At 41.7% G+C, this 22240-nt stretch overlaps 1 non-coding gene across 1 annotated transcript; it reads right to left on the bottom strand.

Moving 5' to 3' along the window:
• Positions 1 to 16842: 16842 nt before the first annotated feature.
• LOC131996454 (U2 spliceosomal RNA) lies at positions 16843 to 17038 on the bottom strand. Its single transcript, XR_009397875.1, has one exon. It is a non-coding gene; the product is annotated as a U2 spliceosomal RNA (small nuclear RNA).
• Between the last annotated feature and the right edge of the window lie 5202 nt (positions 17039 to 22240).

Raw genomic sequence — 22240 nt, 5'->3', positions numbered from 1 at the left:
TGACCTCATGCCCCTGACGCCAGAGCTTTCAGCGCCGCCATGTATATTGTGACAGTCCGATCGAGCAACCGCTTCCGCATTAACATCATCTCCAGTGCCTTCAGAATCGCGAAGACCTCAGCTTGAAAAACGCTGCACCCGTTCAGAGGTCTAAAAAAATTGGCTGATTCCAAGGAATTCAATAAAGACTCCTATTCCAGTGACCCCATACAATTTAGACCCATCCATGCATAAAGAAGGTTCCGGGAAGGGCGGTGTATTCTCTTGTCTAAAGCTTTGTGTCACACCAGACAACCATGTGTGAGAATTGGCCGAACGGGCGCCGTAATCATCCGGTGCACCATCCCCGGCCTCAGCCCCCAACTCCTTCCTACCGAGTTGCGACAGTAGTCGAGCGCAATCAGAGCTGCTCCCATCCTCAATCCATTCTTCCATCGCCTTAAGTCTATTAGCTGCAGTGGCTGTCCTCAATGGGTCGGATATCTAGAATAGTCACCAGTGCCCTAGTGGGCGTGGTCCTCATCGCTCCGCCTACGCCAAGATAACATGTTCTCTGAACCTGTTGTATGGTCCTAATGTTGCACTTTTTCTCCAAAGCAGTCCACCAAACTACTGAGACGTAAGTAAGTATTGGTCTAATCACGCTCCTATAGAGCCAGTAGACTATCCTACGGCCCGTTTACATAGTGCCCAACACCTGTGAGCCTTCTCAGTACGCTCCTGAATGTGACACTTCCAATTCAGTTTCCTGTCCAAGATCACACCTAAGTGAAGAGATTTGGATATAGCTCCCATATATTGGGTTGCCCAAAAAGTAATTGCGGATTTTTCATATAGTCGGAGTTGACAAATTTTTTCACAGCTTGTGACTCTGTAATTGCATTCTTTATTCTGTCAGTTATCAGCTGTAGTTTTAGCTTGCTTTAGAAAAAAGTGTAAAAAAGTATATTTGATTAAAGTTCATTCTAAGTTTTATTAAAAATGCATTTACTTTCTTTTAAAAAATCCGCAATTACTTTTTGGGCAACCCAATATAATTCCCTTCGATTTGACTTCTTTAGCACCTAGAAGTCGTAATTGTTATCAGATTTCGCTAGAATTTTGCAAAGAGTGTTCTGTTGGAACTTCCAACAGTCGTGCCATGTATGATCCAAATCGGTCCATAACCTGAAATACATAGCTTCCATATGAAATACAAATCTCCCGATTTGACATCTCGAACCCCTAGAAGCCACAATTGTAGTCTGATTTAGCTGAAATTTTGAACGAAGTGCTTTTGTCCGAATTCCAACAACCAAGTGCGGTCTATATCGATCTATAACCTGATATATCTTCCATATAAGCCCTTCTCCCGGTTTGACTTTTACTTGTTTCACGATCCGGTCTTGGTTTTACTTGCCTAACTAAGACTTCATAATGTATAGCTCACCTGGTTCCCCTTTATGTTTTGCCTCAAAAACTCCTCATTGTTCCCATGCCCGTGCACTGGCTAAGCGTAAACCACAGAATGGTGAAAAAGTGTTTCTTCTCAAGTATTGTTTTTTGTTGTTAGGCATTCGCCCTAATTGTTTGCTGGTCGGGCTGTGAGTCTGTCTGTCTATCTGTCAATTTTCAAACAGCAGTTTTGCATCCAGCATTGGATTAACAGGAAACCAAAAAGATGGACTGGTGGGCTCTTTAAGACAAACGACAACAAAGTAGTAGGCTTTCAAAAGTTACTTCTACTAAAAGCAAACAACCAATCACAGCAACAGTTTATTTATTCCATTGTGTGTTGTTTTTGTATTGTTATAAACAGACTGGCTATCCGACTGATGGGAACGATGATGACTGGCTCTCTCTCTCAGTCAGTCAGGGTCGTTTTAACAAACAAAAACAACTGTAAATAGTGCAAAATGTGAATTTTTCATTAGGCTCTCAGAGTGTTAAAAGAGTAGCTCGCCAGGGCTATGGGAACAATCATGACTAGTGAGTGGTGAGTAATTTCTGTGCTTGAAAAACATACGAGTTGGTATTCATATTAAAATGAATGTAGTACATATAAGTATATCAACAAGAGCTATAGATATGAATGGTTGTGTGTGTATGAAAAGACCCTCGTACAAAGTTGTGTTGTGCTTATCGACAACAAAACCCCAACAACCATTGACAAAGGCAGCAACAAATTAATGGCAGCTATAAAATAAATAAGCTGTGGAAGCTCACACAATAGGTTAGGGTTACCATATCAACAAATTCTAAAAAATAAAATGGATATTTATGTACAAACTGAAAGTCATATATTGCCTTCATATTCCAAAATTAGCGTTTTGGCTATACTTTGGGGAGAATTAATTCAAAGAAACTATTGTTTATTGTGATCAACGGTAATCGATCGATTATTCCTGAAGGGACTCCCGCTGAGGTCTCAATAGGGACTTGACAATTTTAAATTTTTGAATTTGTGAACGCACTCTTAAGGGCGGTACTATATTCGAAATTTGTTGAAGATTACGTTTTTTAGATAATAGATTTTGAAGCAAAAAAAAATTGCCGATTTCATTCAGTAGGATATTCCCTCATTACTTTTTTTGTAGTGTTTCAAAAAAAGTATCAGTGAAAAACATCTGTTTTCACCTGTGAAAAATGACTATAGTACCAACCTTTACACTAAACACCGGATCTGATGGAATATATACGTCGTTACTACAGAAGGAGGCCGACTATCTGGCGCCCCATCTGGCCACTATTTTCACAGCTTGCCTAGATCTTGCATATACTCCTTTTTTATGTTCACGCTGTGGTTCGAACCCACGCGTTCGGCTTCATAGGCGGACATGCTAACCTCTGCGCCACGGTGGCCTCCCATTGTGGGTCCGAGCCGCTTGGAACGTTATTCTACGTTCGGCTAGTGGAACAAATATTCTGTCATAGCCAATTAAAAAAAGAAGAAATTGCGTTACCGTGAATTGACAACGCTACCGCACATGCCAACAAGCCGATGACGTTGGAAGAGCTCTAGGCCAACATTAAACGGGGAATATCGACCGTTTCAACTGAAATGTGTGGTCGAGTCATCGAAAATTGAGGCCAACGTATTAACAGATGCAAACGTGGCTGTGGTGACCATATAAACGACGTCGTGTTCCCACAATACTTAATATACTTTATGTTATGGCAACTCTATTATCTTATTTTAGCTTTCATTTCTACTTTTTCACTCACTCATTGTGAGTCAGCAGCAAATCTTTAGGGCAAAGAGGAAAGTTCTTTATAGCAAAAGTCCATAAGCTACATGCTGGAAATTCTGGGCGCCTGTTGACTGTTTTAGTTAGTGAGCGATCCATTTTATTTTTTACGAAAAGTTTCATTAAAATGGTGGACGGCCACCGACCGACCGGGCTTCGCTTGCACCACATAATGGATGACGAACATTTTAATATCGTTCGTTCGCTTGTTCGTTGGTTGCTTGTTCGTAGTTCGCAGCTGTGTTCGTTCGTTCGTCTTAGCTTCATCATGCATGCACTCTTTCTTCATTTATTTTATTCCTAGAGGGTGGTAAAAAGCAAGCTGTACGTGTTTGTAGTTCATAAGTTGATGTTTAGAAATTTTGCTGGCTGAATTTTCATAATTCTTTGGATGACTAGGCATGTTGTTCTACTTTTGTGTACAGGGATTTATTTATTTAAAAAAAAAATATGAATTAAATATGCGACTTTTATGATTTTATCGTGTTTTTATTATGTTTTTTTTTTAATTATTTTTATTTCATGATTTTTTGAAAAGTTTTTTTTTCTTCTCTGTTTGTCATGCTTTCTGCTTAATCTCTGTTCGTTTCTTCAAAAGCCCTTTTCCCACATTATTATAATGTGAAATGAGAAGGAACACAAAAAGACTTTGTGGTTCGGTTCGGAAATTTAAGGTGCTTTTCTGTAAGTTTAGGTTTCGAAAGCGATTTTTGCAAGTTCAACAATGAGTAAAAAAACACAAACGAGCGAAAATATTTTAAAGTGCTTACTTCGAAAAGCAAAATATCAAACTTTGAATAAACGAGTACACATATGTATGTACATACATATGTACGTTGTCACATAAACTTTTATCAAAAATAAAGCCAATAATATTTTAATAAGGCTTTATATAGGTTAGGGGAGGATGTCGCCTTAGTCGTCTTTCGAACTGTTTGTTTGCTGATTAACTGTAGTAGAAGCACAGTCAATTAATTCTTTACTCAAAAAAGCGTACAAAGCCGAATCTTATGTACACTCCACCGATTCGGACCATAATTGATTTGATTGTTGAAGATCATTGTAGAAGACATTGTGTAAAATTTCAGCTAATTCGAGTAAGAATTGCGCCCTTAAGGGGCTCAAGAAGTAAAATAGGGAGATTGGTTTATATGGGAGCTGTATCGGGTTATAGACCGATTCGGACAATATTTAACACGTATGTTGAAGGTCATGGCAGAAGCCGTTGTACAAAATTTCACAAAATACGACATGCAAAATTTCAGCCAAATCGGATAAGAATTGCGCCCTCTAGTGGTTAAAGAAGTCAAGATCATAGATTGGTTTATATGGCAGCTATATCAGATTATGGATCGATTTGAACCATATTTGTCAAAGTTATTAAAAATTATTAAAAGTCATTTCAAAACACGCCATGCGAAATTTCAGCCAAATCGGATAGAAATTGCGCCCTCTAGACGCTCAAGAAGTAAAGACCCTAGATAGGTTTATATGACAGCTATATCCGGTTATGACCCAATTTCAACCATACTCACCACAGTTGTTAAAAGTCATAATTAAACACCTCATGGAAAATCTCAGCGAAATAGGATAAGAATTGTGCCCTCTAATGGCTCATGAAGTCAAGACCCAAGATCGGTTTATATGGCAGCTATATCAAAACATGGACCGATATAGCCCATTTGCAATCCCAACCGACCTACACTAATAATATATATTAGTGCAAAATGTCAAGCGGCTAGCTTTACTCCTTCCAAAGTTACTGTGCTTTCGACAAAAAAACGGACGGACTGACATGGCTAGATCGACTTAAAATGTCATGACGATCAAGAATATATATACTTTATTGGGTCTAAGAGGAATATTTCGAGGAGTTACAAACAGAATCACGAAATTAATATACCCCATCCTATGGTGGAGAGTTCAATGACAAACAGTAATTGTCATTGAACTTCATCACATATCGATATGTGCAGTCCGACTCAATCTCCCTAAAGAGGTGTTCCTTTTCATTGGTACCACGGGTGTCAGGAGCCACTGGAACTTTGGTTGCAGCCTGACAATGGTGAGGCCCCAGCGGGGAGTAACGTGGTGGCTGTGGTTTGAACCCAATTCACGTGTAGAGCCCAAACTCTGCGTGAAGTTGCGTTTTCAACCGCAGGTTTGGGTCATTATGGCAGGCATCTGCTTTTAAAGTCGACATTCGTGTTGATTTGACGGCGAGGAGTTGCGTTTTCAAAAGGTGGCGTGACCAATAGATCGGAAGAAGTTTTGGGTACTGTTCCGTTCCTAATCAAGGAGATGAATACGTCCAAATACGTGGGATCAAATTGGTACTCATGTGGGGGCGTTGCTATTAACCCGTGGGTTTTGGGCCTCGCAGGTATGGGCCATAATGGCAGGCATCTGCGTAAAAACTCGATATTCGAGTTGATTTGATGGCGTGGAGTTGTGTTTTCAAAAGGTGGCGTGACCCATAGATCGGAAGAAGTATTGGGTACTGTTCCGTTTCTAACCAAGGAGGTGAATACGTCCAAATGCGTGGTATAAAATTGGTACTCATGTGTAAGTACTACATGTGGGGGCGTTGGTACAAGCATTGTATTCACCCGTGACCCTTGGGCCTTGATGGCAGGCATCTGCGTTAAATCTTGACATTCGTATTGACTTGAAGGCATCGAGTTGCGTTTTCAACCGGGTGCCGTGACCCACAGATTGAAAGGATTTTTAGGTAGTGCTCCGCTCCTAACCAAGGAGGTGAATACGTCCAAAAACGTGGGATAAAATTGGTACTCATGTGGGGGCGTTGGTAGACACATTGTATTCACGCGTGGGCCTCACAGGTTTGGGCTATGATGACAGGCATATGCTTTAAAACTCGATATTTGTATTGATTTGACGTAGTGGAGTTGCGTTTTCAACAGGGTGGCGTGACCCATAGATCGAAAAAAGTTTTAGGTAGTGTTTCGCTCCTAACCAAGGGGGTTAACTCGTCTAAATACGTGGGATCAAATTTGTACTCATGTGTAGGTTACTACATGTGGGGGCGTTGGTATACGCATTGTATTCATCCGTGGACCTCGAAGGTTGGGGCCATGATGGCAGGCGTCTGCGTTAAAACTAGACATTCGTGTTGACTTGAAGGCGTGGAGTTGTGTTTTCAACCGGGTGGCGTGATCCATAGATCGGAGAGATTTTTAGGTAGTGCTTCGCTCCTAACCAAGGAGGGGAGCACGTTCAAATACGTGGGATAAAATTGGTACTCAAGTGTAGGTTACTACATGTTGGTAGTAATACGCATTGTATTCACCCTTGGGCCTTGGTATATGCATTGTATTCACCGTGGGCCTTGGATCTCGCAGGTTTGGGCCATGATGGCAGGCATCTTCTTTAAAACTGACTTAATGCCATTGAGTTCCACCAATATCGCCATATCCATCCATTTTATGGAAAATTGCAAAAATTTCATATAAAGGGTGATTTTTTAAGAGCTATAGGAAAATTAAAAAAAAAAAAAACATAAAAGGCATGAAGTCTTTATTTGGATCGAAAGCACGGTCCATAAAATTTAATGTTTGAAGATTATTTCATGGAAATGTAGTGTTGAACCTGAGGGTGTCTTTGCCAGCAGTGGGGTCCCCCTCGCGCATTAATCTGGATATCGTAGCAACAGAGCCTACATTACCAACATAATGATTACGAGGTACATGGCTAAGCCCTCCCAGGGGTTTGATAGGTCGGAGGCAGCGGCGGCATTAGCTTGAAAGCCATTTTGTGGCTTTGGAAAATCCTGTGGGTCAATTTGGGTTTTATCCTTTCTTTTGTGGGTTTTGGCCATTAAGGTGGGTTGTCGCTTTCTCTCTACTAATACGGACCTCGTTGAGAAAGCTGGTGGATGAACAAATCCAATAGGTTTGGCATTAACCCAGAAAGGCCGAGCCAGCCGTGACATTCGTCACCACACATGAGTTGTTGATACCGTAGCAATACACCAACCCTCTGGCATAAGCGTGGAAAGACCTCTGGGGGTGGCTTAGGTCAGGTTTAAGTGGCAGTCTGCCATAATATTCACATAAACTTTTTCGTCCATTGTGATACAATAGGAACAGGCGAAGGAAGATGCCTTCTAGTTCCTAGCTTACATGTCATTAGAGGAAAACCCACAGATTCCAGTTTCCCTGAAATATGTTAGGGGAAGCTCATCTGCTCTACAATTCCCTGGGATATCTCTTTGGCCCGGCTCCCAGAACAGATGAATTTTGAACTGTTCAGCCATCTCATTGTTTTTTTTTTTAAGAAACCATCAAGCTATTTTTCCTTTATTGCCTTTGGAAGGGTTTTAATAGCTCAACTGACAACCCATCGGCTCCTGCTGCCTTGCTGTTCTTGAGCAAATCCATATTTTCAAAAGTTCCAAACAGAAATGGAATATGTTAGATAGTTCCTAGCCTCGCAAGCTCATCTGCTTTACCACTCCATGGGATATCTTTATGGTCCGGCTCCCAGAACAGGTGAATTTTGAACCGTTCAGCCATCTCATTGAGATTTATACGACAATCGAGGGCGATTTTTGAATTCAATAATACGTTGTCCTGGGATTGGATAGCTGCCTGGCTGACTGAGAAGATATTTATCCTCGCTATGACCAGGCATCTTCGTTAAGAAACCATCCAAGAAACAATTTTTTTAAGCTATTTTTTTCCTTGATTGCCTTTGGAAGGGTTTTAATAGCTTAACTGACAACCCATCGGCTCCAGCTGCCTTGCTGTTCTTGAGCAAATCCATATTTTCAAAAGTTCCAGACAGAAAGACAATATGCACATACATATGTCATACATATCTAACATTAGAACATTTGTGTCATCAAGTTTCAAACTTTCATAGTTTCTTGCGAACAGCATAACTTCTGTCAGGTTAACAGGCTTCAGGCATACTGTCCAACTAGAGTTCGCGCCTTATGAAAGAGGAGGATTCGTTAAAGCCTCCCTTAACAAATCTGTGTATGGGAAACTTTAATGAAAAGCACAGAATAAATGAATGGCTGGCCGACCCACCGGCTGACTTTGTTGTTGTTTGCTAATCTGCCAAACCTAAGCTGTCAATTGCCATACAAGGGTGCTTTGGACTTTTAAGCACAAGCATATGAAGTACTTTTTCAATGCTCTCTAGCCTAGCTAGCATCTGTGGGCAACATTTTTAATAGCAAACATTTTGTGAAATTTTTTTCGAACAAAAAGAGTAAACGTAAGTTTTGATCACAGGCATTGGACTTTCAGACTAAGGGTTTCATGGAAAAAAGCCTTTATTGGAGGCCTGCTAGAATGGCTGTGTATATATTTTTGTTCTGTTTTTGTTTTTGCTATTTTAATATTAAGTGTAAGCTACTATGATGCCCCAGAAAGTATCGAAAAAAAAAGCGTTTTTTTGAAAAAGCATTTGAACTTGTACGAGACATGGCAAGAGATTTGCTTGGAAATCTACAACATGAACTTGAGAGAATGACTGCCAACGAACAACCAACCGAAAGCCATGGCAGGCATGCGACTTTTGACGTTGGTGCGGTTATAGAGAGAGAGAGAGAGAGGAAGTAGCGCGGAAGCACATCATCATGAACCATGAGTGTATTTAAAGCGAAAATAACTTTCATAAAACTTAAGAATAAAAGCAATTTCATAGCAAAATGCATGAAGCACAACAACAACAACCACACCACCACTGCCGCTGAGAAATTAAGAATAAAACTTTAGGAGATTTTTTTTTGTTTTTAACAAAATAACAAAAACTTTTGAAAGTTATAGATGATGGGAGCCAAAAATCAGAAAGGCTTTAGCTAGATGACATTTTCGTATTGGAATTAATCTCGTTCGAACATACAGACCCGCACACACACACACACACACACACACCCAGGGGCCTTAAGCAGGTCGGTTGTAAGGGGCAAGCTGTGCATGTTTGTATATGTTGAACTTTTTTTGTTTCAATTTGAATGTTTTTTTTTGTAATATTCTTAATAAAAGCTTAAAGCCTGCCCATAGCAGCTGATACAGAACTAATGTAGGCCGGTCCTCTTTATAAGGGAAACAAATGTGGGCAATGAAAACGTGCTAAGTTCGGCCGAGCCGATCATGGTAATTTTAATCTACGTTCCAAATTCCTGGCAAACCAGGCAAAAATGAAATGTTCATGGGCAAATTTGCAAGAGGAGAGTAGGGAGCAATCACAGGCCACACCCACCTAAGTTTCACCCAGATTGAAGTATAACAGCCTTTAAGATGGTAAGCTTATACGCCTTCAGACCCCGACATGAATAAAGCAAGTACTCTATCGTCTCCTCCTCATCAAAACAACTTATGCATTATAGCATTATGCGGTGTTCCCACTTGCGCCCCCTACCGCACAGTTGCCGTTTATTACTCCTGTAATAGGGCTCAGTGATCTTTTATCAAAAGCCAGCAGCTCCTTCGATCACCTTCGATCGAAATTAGGTCAGAGTGTTCTAGCTGTACAGCATCCATGTACATTTTCCCATCTCCCCTCCCACAAGTCATAGGTAAGACATTAGCACTGATTTCATCAAGTGATTCCAAATATTTCACCACGCACCTCGACTTTATTGTTCTCAAATACAAGGCCTGAAGCGCCTCCTACTGTCCACATAAAACCAGAGTTTCGAAGCAGATAAAAAATATGCCGTGTGACAATGGGTAGAGATATCCCTTTGAAATTTGAAATGGTTAGCGCTGAGGTGTTAACGAGATCATGTTTTAAGGCCCTAGGTTGTCCGGGCGCCTTTTGACAGGCCCCTTAATTTGGCCGCCTCAGTATTTCAAAAAAAAATTTCGCGCTGACAAATCTTCATTTATATATCTACCCATTCTCACACGGCATATTTCTTACTAGTTTTTTTTTCGATTTTCTCCCACTGTGTGAGCGTTCTCCTTCAGCATGCCAAGCCCTCTCAGACTAAGAGCAACTTTGGCGGCACAGTTTCGAATATAGACCTGAATAGGTTGCATATCCAACATCGCTTACAAGACTGCATGCGGTGTGAATCTCAACGCTCCCGTGATTCTGACTCAGGCGACCTTCGCGGACTCCCTGGTTCGAGTCTTCCTACCTACGGCCTTCCACTATACCAGCGATCTATATGCCTGGTCTCACAATTGATACCGTACATCCTCCTGAAGGAGTTGAAGGCTCCGACTGTCTTCCGTCTTATTTACTACACATTCCATTTCCAGAACAGCTTTGAAACGAGGATCAGGCCTAGGTACTTTTCCTCCTTAGAGAACTACAGAGTGATCTTGTCTGAAGATGGCAGTGTAAAGTCTGTTATCTTATATATCCAGGTAAAGGCATCATTATGAAAGAGGAGGATTCGTTAAAGTCTTGCTTGGGTGAGTCCTCGAGCCATTTCTCGCAACAGAATCGACGAGAACACTCCTCCTTAGGCGTTCCCTTTGCCACCCGCCTCCTGACAACACCATCTTCCAAGTCCGCGTTGATAATCCAGCCGCATAGCATATTATTCGTCCACCGGGAGATATGGGGGGCAATGCTCGTGAGGTCCAGATTGGCGACTATCGGTCCTATCACATTGTTAAATGCCCCCTTGATATCGAGGAAGACCACCATAGAGTATTTTTGTTCAGTTCGAACTACCTTCCAAAATTTTTCATTTAATTATGCTAATACCAATTTCTTCATTCCGTTTAAAACATGGAGGGAGGTCAAGGTGGTCTTTATCCCCAAGGTGGGAAAAATAAGCCACAGCACGACGAAGGATTATAGGCCTATTAGTCTGTCATCGTTTTTGCAGAAAACGCTGAAGGTGAGAGGGGGACCTGAAGGTGAGAGGGCGGCGGAGACGGCCATTCATGAAGTTGTACGAGAGGATATTGAGGGGGCCTTCAATAACGTGGAGATAGGATCGATAGTCGCCGCACTGGACCACAAAGGTATTGACCCCTTAATTTCCCAGTGGACCAACAATATGCTCTATGGCAGGATTATGCGAACCTGGGTGATAGTGTGGTCAGAAGGCGGTTGACCAGAGGAACGCCACAGGAGAGGATTTCTTTCCGATTCTTGGAACCTCGTGATAAATAAAATCCTGATGGATCTCTCGAAGATAATCGTTTATGCGAACGACGTCGTGTTGCTGTTCCGAGGCAGGTTTCTGGCGATGATCAGCGATATCATGGAAGGGTCACTGAGGGGATTGTAGCGATGGGCTACTAGAAATGGGTTGGGGATCAACCCAAGGAAGGCGGGTGTTCATCACCCGTAGATACAAGATACCGGAGTTCAGACTCCTTAGACGGGATCACCCTGTAACTGTCGGAGGAGGAGAAGTACCTTGGCATAGTCATCGATTCGAAGCTGTCCTGGAAGAATAATACCTAGAAGAAAGGCCGTAGGGTGCTGTGCGCTTTTTACTCCTGCAGAAGTATGTTTGGTAGGAAGTGGGGGTAACGCCCAAAATGATTTATTGAATGTATAGGGCCATCGTGAGACCAGTACTGACCTATGGAGCACTAGTATAGTGGAAAGCCGTGGAGAAGAAGACTCGTATGAGGGAATACGAGAAGGTCCAGGGTCTGACCTGCGTCGACGTTATAGGGGCACTGAAATCCGCACTAAAGGCAGGTCTGGAAGCAATGCCGCATATGCAGTCAATCGGGTCCTATATTCGAACCTGCGCCGCCAATTCGCGCTTAGGCTGAGGCAAATCGGCATGATGAAGGAAGACAATTGCGGCCACAGTTCTAATCTGGATTTTATGGATGCGAAGGATAGACTGAGGAGGATCTCCGACTACCTGGCACCAGTACCGACTGGAATAAGGGCTTTCAGGATTCGTTTTCTGGAGTGCGGAGGATGGGACCTCGAACTTCACCGATGGCTCCAAGACGGAGTCTGGTACTGGATTGGAGGTCTACTCCGACGCACTCAATATCGGTATGTCTCTGAGACTGCCGGATGAATATACAGTTTTTCAGGCAGAGGTCTGTGCCATTACAGTAGCCGCAAGAGAAATTCTGGTAAGGGATTTGCCGCCCCTAAAACTCAGGAGTTATGTGGACAGTATGGCGGCGCTCAAGTCCTTGGGGTTGAGGGAGGTGAGGTCGATGTGCGTGACGGATTGTTTGGAGTCTCTGGATATGCCCCGTGTCCACTATGTAACGCTGACATGGGTTGCCGGACATGAGGGAATGAGGGGGCGGACGAATGCGCCAGGATGGGTTCCTCTGCGCCTGGCGAACCTGCTACCAGTCTTGCCTACGTGCCATTTGGCGAGCTACTGAACACTGTAGAAGAGATGGTAACGAGATGGGATTTGGCGGATGGTTGCCGGACTGCTGGGGCGCTCTGGCCTGTTATCGACCGGAGTGGAACGATATAGTTGCTGGCGTTCGATAAGAGGTCGATGAGTACCTTAACAGGGGTCATGGACACGGACACTGTGCCATAGGCCGCATGGCGGCACTCATGGGTATACGGCATAATGACTTCTGCAGGAGTTGCCGTAGGGTGAGGATGAGGAGGAGACTATCGAGCACTTGTTATGTTCTAGTCCGGATCTACAGGGACACAGGCTCTGCTTTCTGGGGAACCGATTCTTCTGCGATCTGGGTGAACTTGCGAACGTTCCTCTGGGTGGTCTCCTGAGATTTGTTGACAGGACGGGATGATTCCGATAGGGGTGCCATAAGCTTCGGTCCGTGCTTGCTTGGGGATGGGCGTTTTTCTAAGGGGTAGGGATACGATCCAGCTATGCAGAAGGGCCGAAAGGGTCTTGGATATGGCATATGACTGGGATAGACCCAGAGGTATCAATGTTAACCCAGAGAAGACTGAAATACACCTGTTCACGAGGAAGACGAAGGAGGTCCAATTAAGCGCACCATATTTCCTCAATGAAACGATTTCGATATCTGACAAGGTCAAAGACTTTGGTGTGATCTTGGACAGGAAACTGAATTGGAAGTGTCACATTCAGGAGCGTACTGAGAAGGCTCACAGATATTGGGCACTATGTAGACGCGCCATAGGCTTGAAATGGGGCCTAAATCCAAGGATAATCCACTGGACCTACAGGAGCGTGATTAGACCAATACTTACTTACGCCTCAGTCGTTTGGTGGACTGCTATGGAGAAGAAGTCCAACATAAGAACAATACAACAGGATCAGAGAACATGTTGTCTTGGAGTAGGCGGAGCGATGAGGACCACGCCCACTAGGGCACTGAAGACTATTCTAGATATCCGACCTATTGACATACAGATTAAGTGTGAGGCAGCCACTGCGGCTATGAGGCTTAAGGCGATGAGAGAACGGATTGAGGAAGGGGACTGCTCAAACGACGGCGGAATAATTGAGGCGACGATAGGGAAACTGGAAGAAATGGAAGAGGTTTCCGATCGAATACCTTGAAGTCGAGTGCGAGGCACTGCTGCTAGTGTCACAGTTTCAAATTGACGGAACCCTTGTATTCCCATCTGGAAGATCATGTTACACGGATGGATTAAAGCTAGAGGACCGAGTGGGCCTGGGGTGTCTACATTGAGAAACCAGGGAAACCTGCCTGACCATAAAACGGTCCTGCAGGCGGAGATCCGGACGATCACGGAAGGCGTAAGGTGGTGTGGTGTTAACGCAAGGACGTCGAGTACGAACATCTTTACGGACAGCAAACAGCCCATAAGGGCAATATCAACCAGGACGGTAAGATCACGAACAGTCTTGGAATGTAAGAAGAAGATTAAAGCCTTCTCTTAGGTTGGCACGATCCGGATAGTTTATGTGCAGGGCCATAGCGGAGTAACTGGGAATGAGAAAGCAGAAGATTTGGCAGTGAAGGCCGAGAGAACTGCCGTCAATAAACTTGGTTAACCGAAATCTTTCGTGTCGACGCAGTCCGAGTTAAGCGCATGGGCGACGAATGCACATATAACACTGTGGAACAGCGAAACGGTGAAAATTATATAGGGAGATCCAGATCGTGGGAAGACGAGGCTATTACTGAAAGGAAGAAAGAAGGAGATCAATATAGCGTCAAGTGATAGCATGTGTACGACATGCGGGGAAGATGTTGAGACGATGGAGCATTTCCCTTGTCATTGCCCGGCTTTCGCGTCTAACAGATACCGCCACTTAGGTGGGGACACGATACCAGACATGAACCGACTTAGAGGCGTGGAATGGAAAACAATTAAGGATTTTGAAGTATCACGGAATTCCTAACTTAGATTTTGATTTCGAGGTTAATTTTTTAATTATTCAGAGCGCACAACAAGTCGATTACTGGCTCAAGGGCATGTCCACAGTGGCATGGGGCGGATAAATATCCGCACACTCTTTTCAACCAAACCTAGTCCGAGGACTCACATCCCCTTCCTTTCTGGGGTATCACAATGGGCCAAACTGGCTTCCGATTAAACTCACTTATGGTGGGCTACCCATTCCACCAAATTCGTCATTCCGTTTAAAACACATCGAAATAGTGATCTGAGACCCATCAAAGCGTCTTGACATTCTAGTCGTTTTAGGCATGTCGGTCGACAGCAACCTTCGAAGACGTAAATCTAGGCTCTTGAACATTCTATTAGTGTAGGTCGGTTTAGTAAGTCAATGGGCCAAATCGGCTTAGATATTGCTGCCATACAAATCGAGTTCCCGATGTTTACATCTTGAGCCTTTAGAGGACGCAACTCTTTTCCGACTTGGGCGAAATTTTGAACATGGCGTTTTATTATGATTTCTTACAACTATGCAGATTTGATCTATAGGGCGATATAGCTCGATTTGACTTCTTAAGTCTATAGAGGCCAAAATTCTTATCCGGCTTGGCTGAAATTTGCAATATCGATCTCGTCTCTTGACTTCTTGACCCCTATAACTTGATATAGAGCTCATATGTATTTGAAAAATTCATTCAAAGAACTAGTCACTTGCGATTCATGGTGGAGGGTGTATAACATTCGGCCCGGCCGAACTTAATGAGGTTTTACTTGTTTTCAGTATAGCTGCCATATAAACCGATCTTAACTTATTGAGCCGCTAGAGGGCGCAATTCTCATCCGATTTGGCTAAAATTTTGCATGAGGTTTTTTGATATGACTTCCAAAAACAGTGATAAATATGGCGCAAATCGGTACATAACCTGATATAGCTGCCATATAAACTGATCTAGGATCTTGACTTTTTGAGCCTCTAGAGAGAGCAATTCTCATTCGATTTGGCACAAATTTTGTGCAACGGCTTCTCCCATGGCCTTAAACATGCGTGTGCAATATGGTCTGAATCGATCTATAGCTTAATACAGCTCCCATATAAACCGATCTCCCGATTTTCTTCTTGAGCCCCGAATCGGACTCATTATTTTTTGTTTGCCTAAAAAGAGATACTGGGCAAACAACTCGACAGATGCAATCCATGGTGGAGGTTACATAACATTCGGCCCGGCCGAACTTAACGAGCTTTTACTTGTTTTCAGTAAATTTAAATTTCCTAATGTATTTTGAACATTTAAAATATTTTTTTAAACTCATTCAAAAGTTGATAACAGCAGTATAAGTTCTTTACTACTTAGAAAACAACCGAACGAACACAGGAATACGCAGTTGTTCTAAAAAATGCCAAGCAAAAAAACAATCAGTGACCGCCCATAGCTACCTTCCACCCCGAAGACACTCGGTTGTTTATTTTTCCCCACAATTCGGTTTTCTCGCTCGCTCGTTCACCGAAAATAAACTCTTCGGTGTAGAATTCTTAAAAGCCATACCAGGCCTCCATAAATGCCTGCTGCGCGACTGCTTAGCTGCTTATCCATGCAAAAGTTTCTTAGCTTTGTTTATTGTCCAAGCTAAAATTTTCTCTGTTCATTGTAAGGGTATGCCATATTGCCACATGGGGTGAGTAAATTCACAATGGATGTGTGTGGTTTTTATATATAATATAATTATATAATTATATATAATATTTTTATATAACCACCAACCAGCGCCATGCCATCAATGTGGAACGGAATATTCTGCGAGATAAATAAATGTAATGTAATGGTAGTAGGGGGGTGGAGGCCATCGTAGCGCTGAGGTCAGCATGTCTGCCTGCCTATGACGCTAAACGCCTGGATTCGAATCCTGGCGAGACCATCAGAAAATTTTTCAGCTGTGGTTTTCCCCTCCTAATGCCTGCAACATTGTGAGGTATGCCATGTAAAACTTCTCTCCAAAGAGATGTCGCATTGCGACACGCCGTTAGAACTCGGTTATAACAAGGAGGCCTATCATATCAGTGAGCTTAAAACTTGAATCGGACTGGTTTGCCCCTGTTCCTCCCCATGGGCAAAATTTGCATTTGCAATGGTAAAGTGGTTAAAATCAGAAAATTTTCCTGACCGCATCACAACATTAAACTTTTTCTATATAACAAAATTCTGGTCCCCGTTGAACAGAACCGAGTACTTATTTCAAATAATCTACCAAATCCACACTATCCTCCATTTTCTAAGATCTAACGCCGCTGCATTTCTTATTATCTTACGCACACTCTAACAACCTCTCAATAACGTTTATTATTCGTAACTAAAAATACCTTGACATTTATTTTCATATTTGGGCCGAAATCCCGGCGGTACTGCAATACCGGGCCAACCCGTGACAGAAGTGGAGCAAGCCCCTAAACTTCCGTCTATTTCCAAAAATCAGTTTAACATTTGTTGTCCTCCGATGGAGGATCTATCAGATGTTAAGCTGATAAGAACAGATACTACACTTTGATCTTAGCCATAAGGCCGAGAAGCGATAACTATACATTGCCAAACGGCAACGTCTTATGGCTGTCTTCTAACAAACAGAATGAGAATGAATAGAAAATTAAAAAAACTCAAACTGCCTACTTCATATACAATGAATAAGCAAAACACATACAACAAAATATTCAAGAAGAGTACAAATCGAAAATTTAACTTAACAACAACGGCTGCCGTTAAATGGGTATGCCATGTGAGAAGTGTGGAATGAATAAACAACAACCATATTAGGGTGTTTTGTTTCTACCTCGAATGCATGAGTATTGAGCATTGTGGTGAACATTTTTATACCCTCCACCAGGGACGTACGTAGAACATTTTATTCAATGAAATGAGCTATAAACACAATGAAATGAGCTCAATGAAATATTCTTTAAAGACAACATTTGGCTCACATTTTTGCTAAAGGCAAAATTGAAATGACATTTTTTCTACACGCAAAATTTCTTTAAAGGCAAAATTTTATTGAAAAATTCTCTAAAGATAAAAATTGGTTAGGGCCCTCCTGGATAAAAATGTTTATACCCACCACCGAAGGATGGGGTTATATTCATTTTGTCATTCCGTTTGCAACACATCGAAATATCCATTTCCGACCCTATAATGTGTATATATATTCTTGATCAGCGTAAAAATCAAGACGATCTAGCCATGTCCGTCAGTCTGTCTGTTGAAATCACGCTACAGTCTTTAAAAATAGATATATTGAGCTAAAATTTTGCACAGATTCTTTTTTTGTCCATAAGCAGGTTATATTCGAAGATGGGCTAAATCGGACTATATCTTGATATAGCCCCCATATAGACCGATCCGCCGTTTTAGGGTCTTAGGCCCTTAAAAGCCACATTTATAATCGGATTTTGCTAAAATTTCGGACAGTGAGTTGTGTTAAGCCTCTCGACATGCCTCTTTAATTTGGCCCAGATCGGTCCAGATTTGGATATAGCTGACATATAGACCGATCTCTCGATTTGAGGTTTTGGATCCATAAAAGGGGCATTTACTGCCCGATGTCGCCGAAATTTGGGAGAGTGAGTTAAGTTAAGCCCCTCGACATACTTCTGCAATATGGCACAGATCGGTCCAGATTTGGATATAGCTGCCATATAGACCGATCCGCCAATTTAGGGTCTTAGGCCCATAAAAGCCACATTTATTATCCGATTTTGCTGAAATTTGGGACTGTGAGTTGTGTTAGGCCCTTCGACATCTTTCTTCAATTTGGCCTAGATAGGTTCAGATTTGGATATAGCTGCCATATAGACCGATCTATCGATTTGAGGTTTTGGACCCATAAAAGGCGCATTTACTGCCCGATGTCGCCGAAATTTGGGAGAGTGAGTTAAGTAAAGCCCCTCGACATACTTCTGTAATATGGCGCAGATCGGTCCAGATTTGGATATAGCTGTCATATAGACCGATCCGCCGATTAAGGGTCTTAGGCCCATAAAAGCCACATTTATTATCCGATTTTGCTGAAATTTGGGACTGTGAGTTGTGTAAGGCCCTTCGACATCTTTCTTCAATTTGGTCTAGATCGATTCAGATTTAGCTGCCATATAGACCGATCTCTCGATTTGAGGTTTTCGGCCCATAAAAGGCGCATTTATTGTCCGATGTCACCGAAATTTGGTCGTTCAGGTACTTTATTCACCAGCATAAGAGCGCACGAGAGAGATCAAATTTTGACAATTCGAAAATCAAGAACCTGCAATTTCTAGAGGGACTTATTTGCCAGCAGAAATTTGCAACTTTAAACAGAGGTTTTATAAAGTTCTGCTGTTTCATGAAAATCAGCTGTTACATGAAAATACAAAAGCTAACACCAAAATGGATCAAAAAGCAGAGGTAAGTAAAAAATAAAAATATTGTTTATTGGTAATTATTAAATTTGTTTAATATATTTATTTACTTTTAATAAAGATTAGATTTCTTAAGTGTTTTAAATGGAAATGGAACACTAGCTGTGTTCGGGAACTCCAAAAAATTTTTACAAATTTTTACTGGAAGTCGTCCGCGTACTTTATTTGCCAGTAGAAGAGAGCGCGAAAGAGAGAGCAAATTTTGGCAGTTAGAAAATAGAGAACCTGCAAATTTCTACTGGGACGTTTTTTGCCAGCAGAAATTTGCAACTTTATTATTATTTAAATTTGTTCCATTTTTATTTACTTTTAATGAAGATTCATGGCAGAGCTAGTGTTCAGGTACAGAAAACTTGACAAATGAAGTTTTTATCTCAAGTCGGGTGTTCTACATTAGAAGGTAATTTGGGGAATTATTTGGAAATTCGTCCGCGTACTTTATTTGCCAGCAGAAGAGAGCGAGAGAGAGAGAGAGAGAGCATTTTGGCAGTTAGAAAATAGAGAACCTGTAAATTTCTACTGGGACTTTTTTTGCCAACAGAAATTTGCAACTTTAAAATTGTTTCATTTTTATTTACTTTTAATGAAGATTCATGGCAGCAGCTAGTGTTCAGGTACAGAAAACTCGACAAATGAAGTTTTAATTTTTTAGTCGGGTGTTCTACGTTAGAAAGCAATTTGCGGAATTATTTGGAAAATCTTGAAAAATTAAAACATTGTATCTTTCCGGACATCAAGAAAAGAGCAATCACCGGTTTCTTAAGTGTTTTGATGGAATCATCCTCTTCGGAGAGCTTCGATGAAACCAACACCGTTCCTTTGAATTTGTTAAGGAGGGAAGATGATGCCATGTGATTGAGTGGGTCTAGCTGGGCAGTTAAACAAGTGACGAACAGTGCAAATTTGTCTGGTAATTGTAATCGGATACAGATATCTTCAATGATAACAAAGTGTCCCTAGCCGCCACATGACCAAATAGAAAGCTCCCTTAGCCTAATATCAGTGGTCGTAGCAATTTATCTAGCCACAATACCCAAAAGCATTAGGTGGTTAGTCCAAGGTATCTTTGTAAGCACAACAGCAGTTGTAGTCCTATGCAGCCTTCGAAATGCATGCTAATGTTCGGCGAATGGAAATTGTCCACCGGGAGGATCGGGAGGTGTAGTGCCTCCTGCGTCTAGGGTACTGATGAGTTAAGGGCTCTCGTTCTGAACGACTTGCCCTTGCTCGTGCCCTTTCCAGGTTGCATTAGTGGGATCACACTGCCCATCTGCTAAACATCGGGTACTATAATAGTGTTCAGACAGGCTGAGGACAGTTGTAAGGTACTCTACTACAGACAAATCACGATTCTTCAGCATCAGTGTAGAGATTCCGTCTGGGACCAGCGATTTGGCGCCGCGGATGACATTCGTAGTTTCGGGCACGGTAAATTGTGATGGCTGTCCAAAGGCACGGAGATCACGGATACGATGAATGGCTTTTTTTCTGGCCATGTCACTCTCGGGTCAATAAATAGACGTTTATCTAAGGAAAATACCACAACAAGTATCGCCAGCATTTTTTATTGTAAAACTATTGTTTTCCTAAGCAAGCAAAAAAAAAAAACAACTAAAACAAAAATCAGCTGTTCGAGTACTTTTGCTTGCAACTTTTTAATGAGAGTAAAATCGCTCTAAAGTTGAATTTATTGGGTTGCCCAAAAAGTAATTGCGGATTTTTTAAAAGAAAGTAAATGCATTTTTAATAAAACTTAGAATGAACTTTAATCAAATATACTTTTTTTACACTTTTTTTCTAAAGCAAGCTAAAAGTAACAGCTGATAACTAACAGAAGAAAGAATGCAATTACAGAGTCACAAGCTGTGAAAATATTTGACAACGCCGACTATATGAAAAATCCGCAATTACTTTTTAGGCAACCCATACATACTATTGGGACATACAATACACGAAGCACTTATGCGTGCTTAAGCAGTCAGATGCGCCCACATGCGTTGGAATTGTTTGCGAAAACGCCTCTATGATACAAATACCACATTAAACACGCTCGACAAACCTATTAGCTGTACTTTTCCCAATGCATGCGTTTTCGGGTAATGACAGATTTTTTGTGTGCAACACGCTTACACTGCTTCCATGATATGCACATAATTCTGTGCATCTGTTGGAAATTGTTTTGATGGCTTCGAATCAGGGCACATGGAGCAATAGCGAGAGTCATTGCCATTATTCGAAACCATCAATACAACTTTCAACAGATGCACATCATGAGCGCGTAGAGGAGCGTCGCGCTGAAAAATGCTACTCTGCAAACAAATGTTAAAAAAGCAGCTCGCAAAAGTTAAACAATTTTTAATTTTAACGACCAAAAACTCTACTTCACGTGTGGCAGAATGACGCTCTCTTTCAAGCGTCAAAGTTGAAAAAATTTTAAACGTTTTCGCTTTGCTTTTGTGGAATTTGTGTACAGAGTTGCATTGCTAAGCTCAACGCGCTCATTGTGTTTCGGCCTTTAGAGAGTTGACCACGTTTTTGTATAAATATTTGGGGGGCCTTCCTACACCCCCCCCCCCATGGGAAACTATAATGGGCCTAAATTAATGGTCTTTGTAATGTAGAGTACGAATCTGATATTATCTGTAGACACCAAATATCTGGGTCAGGTCCTGCCTTACAAACATTTAGTATTTTAATGTAAAATACTAATTAATAAAAATAACACTTAACAATTATGTATTGTATGAAGGCGTATTGAATAAGGTGGCCGCATCAGCGAATTGCTACAACAAAGCATCTTTTTTGGGAATTTGATATGTCAAAATTTGTAAACATGGCGAAAAAAAGTCGATTCGCCCTGACATTTAAAATTTTTGCTACGATCAATCAGAGCAAGAAGAAAGAAGTTTATTAATTTTTGAGTATCAAATTTTTAAATGTATTTTCTTACATTTAAAAATGTTCAAAATTCTAATTAGCTCCATAGGCTTTACGTGTACCCCTTTTGGCTCTTGGATATCTGTCGGATTTTCAGGTCATTTGAAAAGGACAGTTAAAGTTTGTTGGCTACAAGGATGACGTTGTCAACATGGTCTGTGGCCGTTCAGAGTGCATATAGTATGCTGCCAAAATACTAGGTAACTTGGTAGTAGATGTGACGAAGCTGCCACTCTCACTACTGAATGTCCTGAAAAGCCATTGCAATGTCAGGAGACACAAAAGACCTAAGTTCTCTGAGTGAAACTGGTAGTGAATGACCATTATATACCCTAAGTTTAAAAACCATAACAGCAGCAAACACAATTTATAAAATATTTATTTTGAAGTTTGTATT

The sequence above is a fragment of the Stomoxys calcitrans genome, chromosome 3, assembly GCF_963082655.1.
Source record: "Stomoxys calcitrans chromosome 3, idStoCalc2.1, whole genome shotgun sequence".
In the NCBI taxonomy this organism is placed as follows: Eukaryota; Metazoa; Arthropoda; class Insecta; order Diptera; family Muscidae; genus Stomoxys; species Stomoxys calcitrans.
The sequence above is the reverse complement of the archived record's forward strand: the minus strand, read 5'-3'. Positions and strand labels throughout refer to the sequence as shown.